Genomic DNA, 14,833 nt, shown 5'->3' on the forward strand with positions numbered 1-14,833 from the left:
AACAAAGATAATCCCAAAAGAGTGGTGGGTATTTGACACTCAAACTAAAGAGAACTTCTTGGAAGATTGAAAATGACTTGATTTTTGCCTTTAGGCCATAATCTCTGAGATGGAACAGAATTATGTCTTTAAGGTGGGAAAATAATTGCAAGAAAGGGCATTTCTTAAGGTGAATATTTATGAAAACACAGCACATTCTCCAGAGCAGGTTGTCTCACAGACTCATTTGCATCTGATTTATTCACATGATGCATGTCACCAGTTCTAAACTTAGGACTAAATTAAGTGTTTTATGTTTTAAGACATTTAACATTGACATTACTATTGTTCTATGGTTGTTATTGTTGTTTTCTGTCTTAGGAGCAGAGAAACAAATTCTCCAATGTTTTATAAATTATTACTCCATGGTCAAAACCAGTCCTTGCCCCTGGCCAGAACCTAGCAAAGTTGATCAAGTTTGGTTTATAGGCTTCAATGGAGGAAAATGGTTCTTGTATGACAGACGTTTCCTACAGAGACTCAACAAACACATGTCTACTTACTCCAGAAAGGAAGCCCATGACAGACCAAAATACTGACACCACTAAAGTCCAATTTTGTGAACCAATAAATATTACTGGACTTTCTTATAGGAATATGTGTGAGGGGTTACTTAAAGGAGCAGAATTTGCAAAGACACCGGTATAACTCAAAGCCCTTCCCAGCACAGATGACAGCTCTTGAGAGCTGGAGACCTGGAGCACACTGTGTAGCCTGCAGGCAGCTCAACAGGTTGGAGAAGGTCCTCACCTGGTAGCTCAATGGGTCTGATTCTCTTACAGGCACTTAGGCGAGTCTCTGCCTCTTTGAGGCTGTCACAGGAAACTCTGCTTATCTGAGACTTCTTGGCAGCTTTCCTCTCTGAGCTTGACGTGCAGCAATCTTTACTGTTTATATACCCTTGGGGAGCAAGAGCCCTAGAGAATTTGGTCAGTTTTAGGGACATCCTGAAGGTATTTTCAGTTGTTTACTTCCTGTGTTACGGAGCTTCCATGTAGGATGGAATGTTTCAGTCATCCTAGGAACTGCTACAAAACAATGGTCTCCTTGGTTAATGTGTGGCCTTCTAGTAAACGGTTGTTAGAAAGGACTTAAGGTACTGTTGACTTGTTTGTGTTTTGTCTTGAGCCATCATAATCATACAGTGGTCTGGGTGATCCTGATCTTCTATCACATGGCTTGTGCTCCTTAGGACATCACGCCCTAAATTTGAGAGTGTGTTGTTAGGGAGTAGCCTTGAATACCCACCTTTCTTTATCTGCAACAGCCCACTGCCTTTCTTCACAGAGAAGATAGTTATACTTGCCTAACAGTAAAGCCCTGTGAGCAGTCTCTTTAAAGTGTGCTCTGAACATGGTCACTTATCAAAGTTTCCTAGATACAATACTCATCTGATTCAACATTATTGACTATATGGATTTCTGCTTCTAGTAAGTTTCTGATCATCTGTGTGTTATCACTACTCAGCAGATACCATGGTCTTTTCCAATACAAATCAGATCATAAAACTCTCCCATGCAAAGATAGCTTCCCATAACCTCTAGGCCAGGATCCAAAATCTTTACTATTATCTCACTCTTAGCTACTTCTCAGACATGTTCCACCACTGGACAAGCCATATACTTGTTTAAACCTTGATCAAGAGCACTTTCCAGAATATTGTTGGGATCTAACATGATGGGGAAGACTTCCTTCAATATTGCTCTGCCTCTTCTCCTTCCACCAAGCTCCCACTTTAAATAGTCTTTTTCACTAATGTATTTGCACTTTTTAGCTCTGTGTTTTTTATTATCTGTTCCTCTCCAGAAAAGTAACTTCACTGAGATGTGGAGCTGTAGTTAATTGGCTATCATTGTAGCTCAATGCTGAGTATATTTTCTAGGAGATAGTAATAGTAATTCGTTGTAAATTCTATATTTACTACAAATTCAGTTACTAGCCATACAAACTTAAGTTAATTCTATGATAAGCTGGTTTCATATATGAAAATTAGTATCTTCTGTAGTCAAAGTTTTTATTAAATATTGAGTATTTTATTTCCTTTCTACACTTAAGAACTCAGGATTACCGAGCATCAGGAGAATTTATCCCCATTCTGAAACAGACAAACTTGAGTAATTAACATTGCACTACATGAAGTGTATTTCATCTATAAATTTACTCACGATTTAATATAACAATGCTATTCACAATCTACTACCTGCATTTTATGAAATAATACATCTAGCATAAAGATATATCAGACAAAATTTTATGGAGGTATGTCCCTGTATTCTTTTTCTTTTTCTTTTTTTTATTTGATTTAATATAAGTTAGAGCCATCTGACAAGAGGAAATCTGAATTGAGAAAATGTATCTGTAAGATTGGCCTGTACATAGTGGCAACCAGCCTGGACTGCAGTTGAGGGCCATATCTGAGTCTGCAGCCCTAATACAGCCAGGGTTTATGCTGTTTCCTGTGGCTACTGATACCTTTGAAGGCCACACCAATGTCAGGGTTCTGGGCCACCACCTGGGGCCATGTTGGTGTCCACAAGTTATGCTGCCACTTAAGCTGTGTTGATCTGAGTGACCTGTGCTGCCACCTGGGGCCATGGTGACATCTGAACCAGTCTGCTGCTGAGGATCATGTCTAGGTCCATAGTCCTACCATAGCTGAAGTCTGTGTTGATGTCTGTGGTCCATGTTGCCACCAAAGGCCCTAGAGATGCCCAGAATCTAGATTGCAACCTGTGGTCATGTTGATGTCCTCAAGGTAGTGCTGTCACCAGAGCCATGCTGATGTGAGTGGTCTGCACTGCAACAAGAGGCCATGGTGTTGTCTGGGCCCAGGATGCTGCCAAAGGTCATGTCTGGGTATAGGCCCTACAATAGCCTGGGTCTGAGTTGATGTCCATGTCTCCTGTTACCAAAGATGGCTATGCAGATGCCCAGAATCTGGTCAGCCATCTGAGATCACATTGATGTTTGAGGGCCATGCTGCCACTGGGACCATGGTGATATCTGGGATGAGCTGCTACCGAGGACTGTGTCAAGGTCTGTGGTCCTGTTGCAGCTGGGGTCTGTGTTGATGTCTATGGCCCACGTTACTAAAGAGGGTCATAGGAACTGTATGAGCTGAGCTGGCCCCTCATAATATCTCATAATATGTGTGTGTGTGTGTGTGTGTGTGTGTGTGTGTGTGTGTGTGTGTGATTGGCCTATAGGAATCCTGGTGCAGAGAGAGGGAAGTCCTTACTAACCCTCATCCTTAATCAATAAGCTATCTGCAACTGACAACCACTTGCAAAGGAAAAGTTAATTGTCTTCAATGGAGTATTATTGGGTATATTAAGAACACTGAAAAAATAGGCCCCATACCCAGCAGTAGATATCCAACACGAAATGAACTTAATGATATTTTTGTAGACTTGTTTCATATGGATTTGCTTTGGCATTGCTTTGCCTTATTGGTCTTTAGCTTGTATATTGTGGTTCTGATTTTGTGTTTTCATTGTGTACATGCTTGTGTGTATGTTTTTTTATATATTGTTTTGTTCTGTTTTATAATGGTTTGTTTTGTTGTTGTTTGCCTTTTGGTTTGATTTCCTAAGAGAGAGAGAAAATCAAAGGGCATGGAGTTAAGGGGGTTAGAAGGTGGGAATGATCTGGGAGGATTTGGGAGAGAGGAAATCATGATCAGAATATATTGTACAAAAGCATATTTTTACAATTAAAAAGTGAATAAGATTTAAAAAAAGAGTGGCCTATAGGAAAGTCAGTGTACATTGTTTTGATTAACAGTTTATTTGAGAGCACTCAGCTCATCATGGTTGGTGTTACTTCTGGGCAGTTGGGTCTCAGGTATATGAAAGTAGACTGAGCAATTGATGATGAGCAGTGTTCCTTCTTGGTCTCCTCATTTATTGCCTCCTGGTTCCTGCCTTGGGTTCCTATGCTGACTTCCTTTTGTAGTAGACTGTCACCTGGACATGTAAGATGAAGTAAACCCTTTTTTCCCCAATTTACTTTTAGTCATGGTGGTTTATCACAGCATTAGAAATTCTAATTAAGACAAATTAGAAGGAACAGTACCAACCCACTGTCTTCACTGGGACTCTAGTCAAATCAAACCCCAGTGACAACTAGACCTGGTAGCCATTGGGAAATAATTGTGAGAAGCCTGATCTCAGTCTGAGATGAGAAATGGCTCCTTTCAAAAGCAGGCAAGGTTGGTCCAAGGTCTGACTGCCCCTGAAGTGAGTATCTGTTGGAGTTAGCTGCAGTTTTGGTGGAACATAACTAGGTGGAGTTCATGTAAGAGTTCCTGGTACAAAAGTGATTTGAATGTTGTTGTAGCAGCCAGCTACTGTTCCAGCTTCCAGGAACAAATTGTGTCTTGGTGCCCTTCCAACATCTGAACATGTGCTTCCTGATCTTGCCTTGGCAAGAAGCAAATCAGCAACTAACCTGGTTGGGGACCCTTTTGAAGAGTGTAGGTCTCCTGGCACTCCAAGTTTAATAAGTCCTTCTTGATTGATTATATCCTAGTCTCATTTGCAAAAATACATCCAACCAGAGTGATCTGCTTTCCAAATAGTGGGGTACACACAGCTTTTTTGTCAGTCTGTCTCCAAGTAGGAGTCTTGATCTTAGCCAGCTCCCATTTAAAGTGAGGGGTCTGATTCCTGTGTATCCCCTTGCTTCTTTTTGAATATCTCTATCCCACCAAAGTCCTGCTGAGCAAAGCAGCTAGTCTCTGACAGACAGTTAAAATCAATTAGCATAGCTGATGCTCTTAGGTCTCAGAAGTTAGATGTGTAGAATGAATGAAATCAATTCTTCTTCCACCCTTGATGCTGAAATGTTACTCTTTGCTTCAATTTCCTTTCATGGAAAATTGCCCAACTGAAGGTTTCTTGAACAAAATGACATTTACTAGAAGGCTTTCTGACCAAACTCTGTCCACTAACTAGGATATTGGATATAGATCTGTACTGTTCCCTCATCTGTCTTCTAGCTTTCTATCAAATGTCACTTGACCCAAAACAATGTCTTACTGCCTTGTTCTATGGCCATTATCCTTTTGGGCTGGTGGTAGCCATACCATGTGCAGTAAGTATGCCATAGATCCTATGAATTGCTATGCTGTTCTAAATCCCAGCAGGTATATGGTGGTCACATAATAGGGAATGTGATGGGACACAGTGATGTTATGAGCTCCATGCTATGAGGTGGCTTCTCTTCTAAACAGAGGATCCAGAAGAGGGTTATGAATTTTGTAAGCTAAGGTCAAAGTTATACAACAGTGGTGGTGATGCAAGACTGTATTCTTGAGACACACATGCTCCTTCTCCTTCAAAGACATAGGATTTTTCTTGGAGCTTTATTTTTCACAATCTAAGGCTAGGGTGACAATGAAGGATAATAATTGGTTGAATGTGAGTCCATGAGAACCACCTTCAGAGACTATGAGGTTTCTGTTCCCAGTACAATTATTTCTATGGTAATGATTTGGTATGAGAGACTGACAAGAAAACTAATATTTCCCAAATTGTTATAGAATTTATAATCTCTCTCATCTGGTTTCATTTGTAAAGGAATTATGTTTTTGCATTAAACATGTGTTAAATTTGTTTTCATGACTCAAGTCTGGTGACTTTCCAGATACTTTGCTATGGTTCTCTCTAAAAATTCATTTCTGATTAGTGTTGTACATGACACAGAGGATAGGTTCTTTAAGCATCACCAGGTGATGGGTCTATGAGTGCATTGTGTGTAGTGTTATTGGACCGGCTGTTGTTTCCTGGAGCTAATATTAAGATTGATCAGTCTTTTGGGAGGCTATTTCTAACGAGGATTTCAAGTGAAGGTGTTTTGTTTTGGGAAGGCCAGTGTGAAGTATACTCCACCAATATTTGTTCTGTCATTTCCCTCAGGAGATTGACAGGCTTATCTTAATGTTCCTCTTTAACCAAGAGATCAGGTATTTTGTAAGACCTACCAATAAACTACCCAATGACAAAGACCAGTTTTCAGATAGGACCTAACAGGGGCCAATGCCCATTAACCATCTAACAGATATATGAAAGGTCACTTACAGGAGTCTTCTTAAAGAAGGGAATGGGAATCATAGAATTAGGCATAGTGAACAATCTGGTCAGGGAGACCCTAATTTTTTTTTTTAATGATGATAAACTATACATTGCAAAAAAGCAATTTCTTCAGCAAATGGTACTGGACAGCCGGGAAGGTAAATGTGGAGGAATGAGTCTAGAACCTTATCTCTCTTGGATCAAAATTTAACCCCCAAAGTATCAAGTATCTGAATTTAAGACTTCATATTCTGAAGCAGCTATAAGAAAAAGCAGAGAGTGCACTTATAGGTAAGGACTTTCAAAATATGGTTCTGATTGCACAGGAATTGAGATGGACAGATAATTTATGAGTAGTACCACATAAACCTAAAAAGCTTCTGCACACGTAAGGACACCATCAATAAAATAAAGAAGCAACTTACAGATTGGTAGAAAACGAATATTCATCAATTATATCTCTGACAAAGTTTTGGTGTCTAAAATATACAAAGCACTCAGAAAAATAAATATTAAGAAAATATATACATTTATTATACTAAAAAGTTTAAATAGAATTATGCTATACAGTATGTTAATGCTTTACCTAAAGGCCATAGACTATCAAATAAATAAATAAAAATAGCCAAGTGCCAAATATGAATTACTTTTTTTTTGAATTTTTGATCATATGTGTCCTAAAGACCTCCATAATATACTATGCTAATGCAATTGTTCTTTGCTTTTTCAGAACTTGATGGTAAGACTGAGTTGCTAAGGAGATCATATACTTGGGTCATAGGACATGGGGAAATAAATCTGGTGATGATTTGAAAGCTTTATCCTTTCTCAGTGCTGGAAGGTGCTATGCATGCTAGTTGTTGGGAAAAGTAATCAAAAGCTTTAACGAGCTTTGAAACTTATGAGCATATTTACAATGGGCCTCCCAAGATATTTCTAGTAATGCATGTGTGTTAAGGGAGTAACCAATCACTTTCAGCTTATATTTAAAGCCCACCCCACAAGAAGGAACTGTTGCCAAAAACTGTCAACTCTGACAATAACTGGTGTGAGAATAGATCATAGGCTCTATAGGAAACTGTATTATTTGTTACTATTCCTCTATTACTCTAGTAAACATAGATTAAAATTGCCTTTAAAAACTTAACCATAGTTGAGTGCATCTCACAGTCTTTAACAGAGAAGCATCTGTTTCAGTAGACGCTAATACAGAAGCTCACAAATGATCAATTTATAGAAAATAAGAGACTGTGGAGTGGTCAGTATAGTATAAATGAGGCATCTATAGCATAGTTCTTCCTCCCAAGGCACATTTTTCATGGAAGTGGTGTTGGGAAGATTGTAAGAGCCAGATGTATGGAAGACTGTTGCAAAACACTGTTTCATGAGTATGAATGGCCCATTGCACATATAAACTCACAGAGGCCTTGACTGCATGAAGATTTATAGAAGATCAAGCCCCAAAGTTCATAGCATGGGGGGGCTTACAAAGTCCCTCCCCTATATGAGGATATTTACAATTAATGGTTAGGGCAGAAAGAGTACATTTTCTTCAAGATTATAACTCCTGCTAGGCTACTTATTTTTCAGTGGACAATCCTCCTCCCATGAGCTTACTAGTAGCACAAAGTGGTCTCAGTGGGTTTAAAAGAATATATAAAACCAGGATGTAAAAATGGTAAGAGGAGTTGGAAAGGGGGAAGTGTAAGATGGGTTTAAGCAAACATATTATATGCATCTATGAAATTTTCAGACAATTAAAAAAAAACTTCAACTAAAACCAATAATGAATTAACCAGGGGAATCTACAACTTAAATTCCTTGTAAATTTTGGATCACAGAGGAACTGCACTGTGAGGCAGAAAACGCCAGGAAAAACTGAATGATCAGGCTAGGCAATATGCCATTTAATCCTTCAAGAGCTATTGGTCTTCTGCAATCAAATTGTGGGGCAGGGCTATAAAACATGTTGATTATTTAGGATCTAATTATCTGAATTATTAATCATTCTTTCCCCTCACCCCCCAAGTACTATTCTGCTGCCAATTCTCTCAAAAATAGCTCTAATTCTATTAATCTCTTTGCCAGATTCTGGGAAAAGAATTACAGAGACACTGAAATCGCAATCAATCTATCCAACTACCTCTTATCCACCTAGTAAGAGATTTGGTGGAAATAAGGGAAAAGTGATGTCTTAATGCGATTTGGGAAATAACTGTGGATTTCATTTATGTCTGCTCAACCTGACTAATAGGCGAGTACACATAACAATTGTCTGTAATGCAATACTGAGTAAAACCTGCTGATTTTCCCCAGGGACACTGTAACTGTTCATTACTTTACACTGCAGTATAAATTGGCCCAGTGGGGAGGCAGGCATAGATTGAAGGGAGCTGAGAACTAAATTACATAGCTAATGCTACAGGGAAATCCCCCACACTTGAAGCCCTGGAAATAAAGTTCTGATACTTATATTCAACATGTACATATTTCATTTATGTCAAATACAAATCTCTGATCCTCCCAGCTCCCTCACCTAGTTATGTGTTAGGAGAAACTAGAACCAGGCATAGAATTATCTGGAATATAGCTTGGAAGTAAATAAACTGAACATCATAAAGCAACTATGGTCCAGAAAATATTCATCTTTTTAATAGAAATTTACAGTTTGTTATATATTTAGAGATGCAGCAAAGATAAATTAAAAATATCTACAAGAACTGTCTTATATTTGCACCACAGACATACCAGTGAATACCTGTATGACTTGTTATACATTCATTGTTCCCATCATGGAGTCATTTTCATAGCTGAGTGATGAACATGATACCAGCACACGCATTTCTTGTGCAGTCTTCTAAGATGTGAATGTCCCTGTTAGTAACCAGGGTATGAAAGCTCTATCTTTGCTACATAGCATCTTTGTTATTGTTATTACACTGTCATAATTCTGACCTCAGTTCTTCTACTTTGGGAGAAGGGACTAAGAGCAAAGGGAATATAAAAGTATTAAAATTGGCATAGTTTTAAAACTGTAACTATTAAAAACCATAACAAGCCCAGCTTTAATACTATTTACAAGGATCAATTAGCAACAGGTAAAAATGTTAACAACAATTGAACTTGGAAATACTTTTCATTATTCTAACATGTCTTGAGTTTGAAAGTATTTGAGGATATACAAGTTCTCTTCCAGATAATTTGTTGTTGTTGTTGTTGTTGTTGTTGCTGGAGAGTAAGGAAGTATAAGCCCCAGTTACTCTTTGTGATGTTGTGAATTAATTGTGTGTATATGCGTGTGTATGTATGAAGATCATTGAGTCAGAATAGGACATTTGTTGTCTCCTTTTATCACTCTCTGTCATATGTCCCTTAGAAAGAATATTTCATTAAACCTAGAGCTAGGCTGGTGTCTAGTAAGCCACAGCAGATCACCTATTTGTGTTTTCCACTACCCTGGGGTTACAATTACTAAGACCCTGAGCATAAAATGGACAAAGTGAGCTGAACCCAAGAAGCCATCACTGTCTGCTTCCTAGTTTTGGTCACCTTGTGACCAACTACCTTACACCCCTGATTTCTTGACTTCCTGTCATGATAGAGGTATCTGCAAACAAATAAATCCTTTCTCCATCCCTTATCTCTCCTACCCCTTTCTTTCTATCTTCTTTTTAAGTTGGACTAAAAATAAGTCGTTTATCAAATCAACAAGGAAAGTAAGTAATACAGGGCATAATGGGAAGCAATTAGTTCTACCTGATTGTAACCTTGCTTTAGACAGATTTTAGAAGTGAGATGGGATATGGTCTAATTTTGAAAGTGTTTAAAAATATGTAGGCACATAGATAAGTGAAAAGCTATCCCATGCTGTGAGAATATTAGAAAGAACAAGATATGTTTAGTATTATTAAAATTCTTCAGTGTTTCCACACTGAGACCTTGCAGAAATAAGAAATGTTTGAACAAGAAAATATAAAAGAATTCATAGGGTTAAATCTCCAAGGGTCTTGTGTACCCTTAAAGGAACATTTAGAAGTTCGAATCCTTGCAAGTGAAACAATGCCATTAGATTATTTTATAGTATTATTCTTTTAAAATTACATTTAGTTGAAAATGTATTCCTGTTGCACACAGCAGAATCTGGCACAATGCCTATGTGTGTGTTTCTCAGAAGGCTGAGGAATGTGATCACCTGCCCAGTCCTCCTTGTCTCCTCCACTTGGGTGCTAGCTGTGTCCTTGGCGGTCAGTTCAAACATTCACAAGTCTGTGTTCTCACTTCTAAAAAGATTATGTTCTCAAATATTCTTTTAAGATTCATTGAGGTAACACATATTAAATATTTAGAGAAAGTATTAGATAAATATTCATTATTAATGTGGTTATTATATAGTATTATTTCCTCTAACCAATAATATGTGTTTGTTAAATTGTAATTTCTCATATAGTGTGTTGATTTATTTTCTTTTTAATAATATAACCCTTTGCTTTTATAAGTTAATAACCGGTAAGCTAAATATGACACTACAAGTAATAATGTACTTTGTAGTACTCTTACAGGAAATCAAAGTAAAAGATGAAATAAATCTACAAAAATCAGCTTCATATTTGCATCCCCCACAAACTAAGAAACACTAAGGAGAATATTGATAAGTCCTTAACAATGTTAAAATGATTAGTCAAAACTTCCCTCAACTAAATTTTCAAATTAAATTAATTTGAAGCTTATGATTAATGCAATAATTGAAAATCCATCTTCTTCTGTTTATATATATATATGAATATTCATTTATTCTGAACATTATTCTAAAATCTTATTAAATAGGTAATTGCTAATTAGTTCATATTTACTTCATTAAAGACCCTCCTTCACCTAACTCCTGTCTTTAATTTATATACATGCAGAACCATCCAAAGTCTACTGACTCACTTCTGCTTAATGCAATTTCTATTCTGCTCAAAACCTAAGGAAAAACATTGATTCCTGTTTCCTTTAATCCAGAGATTTAATTTAGGTATTACATAAAAAACCACAGTTTAATTCAATATTAATAATCAATTTGTCACCCTACTTCACACCCATCTTCTCTTCTCTTGTTGATGCCCATTGACCACTCTGTTTTTTGATGAGTTCATCATATACAGCATATCTGAGATATATTAATATGGTATTAAAATATTGTTAATTGGGCAAGTAAATACAAACATCTCTTGAATGAATTATGAACAGAAAAGAGACTGAGAAACATTGGCTTTAGATAAATTAAGAGGAAGAAATCCTCCCTCTCTTCCTTTACCTCCTGTATACCTTTAATGTGATACTCAGTTTAATTAGCAGAATAAAAATTACATGTGTCCTACTGACATATGAGCATATGTAACATAGACCTATCTTAATTTCTCTAAAGTTTGATTCAAATTTTACCCTAATATATTTAATTCTAAGACTAATATTTTGTATCTTATTTGTTCCATATGTAATTTTTTAAAAAAATTTTGCAGTTGGGAGGATGAAGTAGGGTAAGCATGGGAGGATTTATCCAAAATATATTACATACACATATGAAATTCTTAAGGAATAAATAAAATATATTCTAAAACAAATAAGACAAAATTAATTATTTCCCATAAATGTAGACCTAGAAAGAACATAGTATACTATACTATATTCAGCACTAAAATGGGATTGTTAAAAATGTTCAAATTTGAGCCAGAGATGCATATAATCACTCTAGGTTGGAAAAAAGAAATACAAAGGAATCTAATATTCCTAAGATACTCAAGTTTATTGCTGCACTATTGACAACAGCAGAGATGTAAAACCTAGATCTAATGATTGATGAGTAGAACAAGAACATCTGGTATTGGCACTCAGTGGAGGTTTATTCCACTGTAAAGAAGAATGAAATCATGGCAGATTTGATCAGGTTATGATCAAGCCAGATTCAGAAAAGAATTGCACTTTTTCTCTCACACACAAGTCTGGGGTGACAATTACATGCACACACATACACACATATTTGTCTACCCAAGGCAATGAAACCATGCATGGGTTTCAAAGAAAAGAAGTGTTTCCCACATAATGTGACTCTCTTTGAGACCATAGGAAACTCACTTTCAATGAAATGAGATGAGAATATAGAGCTTACAAGGTACTTCATTTATTTTATTTAGTTTCTTGATATAAATTAAAGGAATAAAATATATATATTCTTGTCAGAATAACACAATTTACTCCTTTCAAGTACTAATATGTGCTTTTTTTTCTTTGAAACCCATGCATGGTTTCATTACCTAGGGTTGGAGGAGCAGGCTGCCTGTATTCACTTTACCCCCACACAGGCATGCTTATCCCACAATACTTATGTCCCACTTCCACACAGCAAATTAAGTAACCAGACCTCAGAAACTACTAAGGAAAATGTCTTGAAAAAGCAAACTGTAGTTTAAGCCCTTCACATTAATACATAAATGTGCATTTTCACAGTCAGAGAAACAAACATACACTGACATACATGTTCAAAAAGGGGAGATGGTTATACAAACAAGGAAATCACCAGAGGACGGTACATTCTTTTCCTATTTGTACCAGCTTTTATTTTCATATTACTTATTATGTGTGTATATGTGCATTTTCAGAAAAAAATACACAGGGAGACTAAGCTGCTAAAGGATAAGCATGTATTTACATAACAGTTGAAATATCAAGTTATAATTTAAGTTGATATAATTTAGAAACTTAGTTAATTTAAATTATGTAAAACTATAAAGTTCAGAATTGTTTTTAAGTGGGCAAAACTCACACATATTAGAGTCGCCAAGGCAGAAGCCTGACACTGTCATATATTGGTCAGGCTGTAGCTGTAGATAAGCCCAAACTTTGTTTATTACCTATGGGAGTATAAACTGGTAAGAGTTTTGTAATTCCTGAAAACACTAACCCCACACTGCCCATATTATCCAATAAGTCTCATATTTAGTATTTACTTAAGAAAATCCTGCACAAGGATGTATAAAAGCTTCACATTATCAAAACATAGTAGAAAACACTAATTCTCTTAATATTTGGATAGAAAAAATAATCTGTGGCATGGGCTATCAAAAACTGCTCCACATCAAAAAAGTGAGTCACAAAACCACAAAAAGACAGTGAACATGAGTGAACACTTTTAGTAAAGCCTAATTTGAAAAGCATCCAAACTGTGATTTCATGTATATTGTGTTTTGGAAAGAAAAACTCTGGAGATAGGAAAAGATGTTGGAGAGAGAGGAGGATAAATAAGCAGGACTATAGCAGACTTTAGGGTGGTAAAATACTCTATATGACTATGAAATACAGACACATATCATTATATATGGATCTAAAGCCCCAGAATGGTTTTTGGCACAATGCCCAAAGTGACCCATGATGTACATAATGTATTAATGTAGGCTTATCAATAATAAACAAGTGAATCTCTGTGGTGAGGTTCATTGACAGCAGGGGGTTGTGTATGATGGGGCAGGCTGTAGATGAAATCTCTATACTTATGGTGCTGTTTTGCAAGGAAACAAACTACTTTTAAAATTAAATCACCTTTTAAAGCATGAATCAACAAAAGATAAAAGGAGAAATAGGTGGGGAGGTGAAGGGAAGGGAGGGGAAGGGAGGGGAGCAGAGGAGAGGAGAGGAGAAGAAGGGGGAGGGGAGAAGAGGGGAGGGGAGGGGAGGAGAGGAGAGGAGAGGGGAGAAAAGTAAAGAAAAAACAAAAAAGAAAATGAAGTTACTAGCCAGGGTTTCAAAGAAGAGCATAGTTACACATTTCTGTCAAGTCTTATTTTAGATCCCATTTCTTAGCCTATTAGTGTAAATGCCAAATACATGCTTAAGTGACTCTTTAGACTTTTTGAGAGAATGTTCAAATTTTCATACATATTTTTATGTAGTGTAAAACTCTGGCAAAGATATAATTAAGAATTATTAGATGCATTCTTAATTTTGATTATTTTAGATCTCAGTCTATACTGTTTCAAAATTATGTATTTGCTCAGAAATTATGCTAATTTAACAGTTGGCATGGTGATAGTCCTGAAGTGATGCTTTAGGCTAAGTGCAGTTCTAAATTTAGACCATCCTTATGTCAACAGTCAACAATGAGGAAAAATACTAAGCAGTGCTTAAGGAGCATTGAAGTCTCAAAGTTGTATGGTATTATAGCCTTTTGTCATTTGGAATATCAAACTAGGCTAATAAAATATTTCTATGAAACATCTCATCTTCAAAACAATAGTCTTCCACATCTGTATAAGGAAACAGCTATATGTTTCATGTCAAGTTCATATCCCTAGTCCTGACAGAGACACTAGTTGGTTTTATATAGAAGCATAAGGGGACCCTGTACCTGACTGAAGTAAACTAAAACTTGATTTTTTCCCTTACTGTCTGAAGGAGGGTTGACAGGTCAATGAGAGGATTTTCATAGTCAAGTGCATGTTGATCTCACCTTGCATGTCACATGTGAAACCTGATAGCAATGTCAAAACCCACTGTTGACTAACCCAATGTCATCGCCTCTCCTCTAGGAACCATTAGAAGAGCAGTCACTTGTCTAAATGACAGTGGAGAGTTTCACTTTTTCTCAAAATCTATTAACCACAAAGGTAAACTTTCATGACTTGGAAGAGAGAAAATAAAAACAGATAAATAATATTGCATTCAGAATGACAAGACAAGGTTGGAAA

General features: G+C 36.7%; 1 long non-coding RNA gene across 1 annotated transcript in view; it reads left to right on the forward strand.

Moving 5' to 3' along the window:
• The first annotated feature begins 1,067 nt into the window (after positions 1-1,067).
• LOC131903729 (uncharacterized) overlaps positions 1,068-14,833 on the forward strand; it is a 39,055-nt gene continuing 25,289 nt past the window's right edge. The window contains exon 1 of the long non-coding RNA XR_009377575.1: positions 1,068-1,135. This is a non-coding gene — a long non-coding RNA (uncharacterized LOC131903729). The remainder of the gene's footprint in view (positions 1,136-14,833) is intronic.

Source organism: Peromyscus eremicus, chromosome 2, assembly GCF_949786415.1.
Source record: "Peromyscus eremicus chromosome 2, PerEre_H2_v1, whole genome shotgun sequence".
Lineage (NCBI taxonomy): Eukaryota > Metazoa > Chordata > Mammalia > Rodentia > Cricetidae > Peromyscus > Peromyscus eremicus.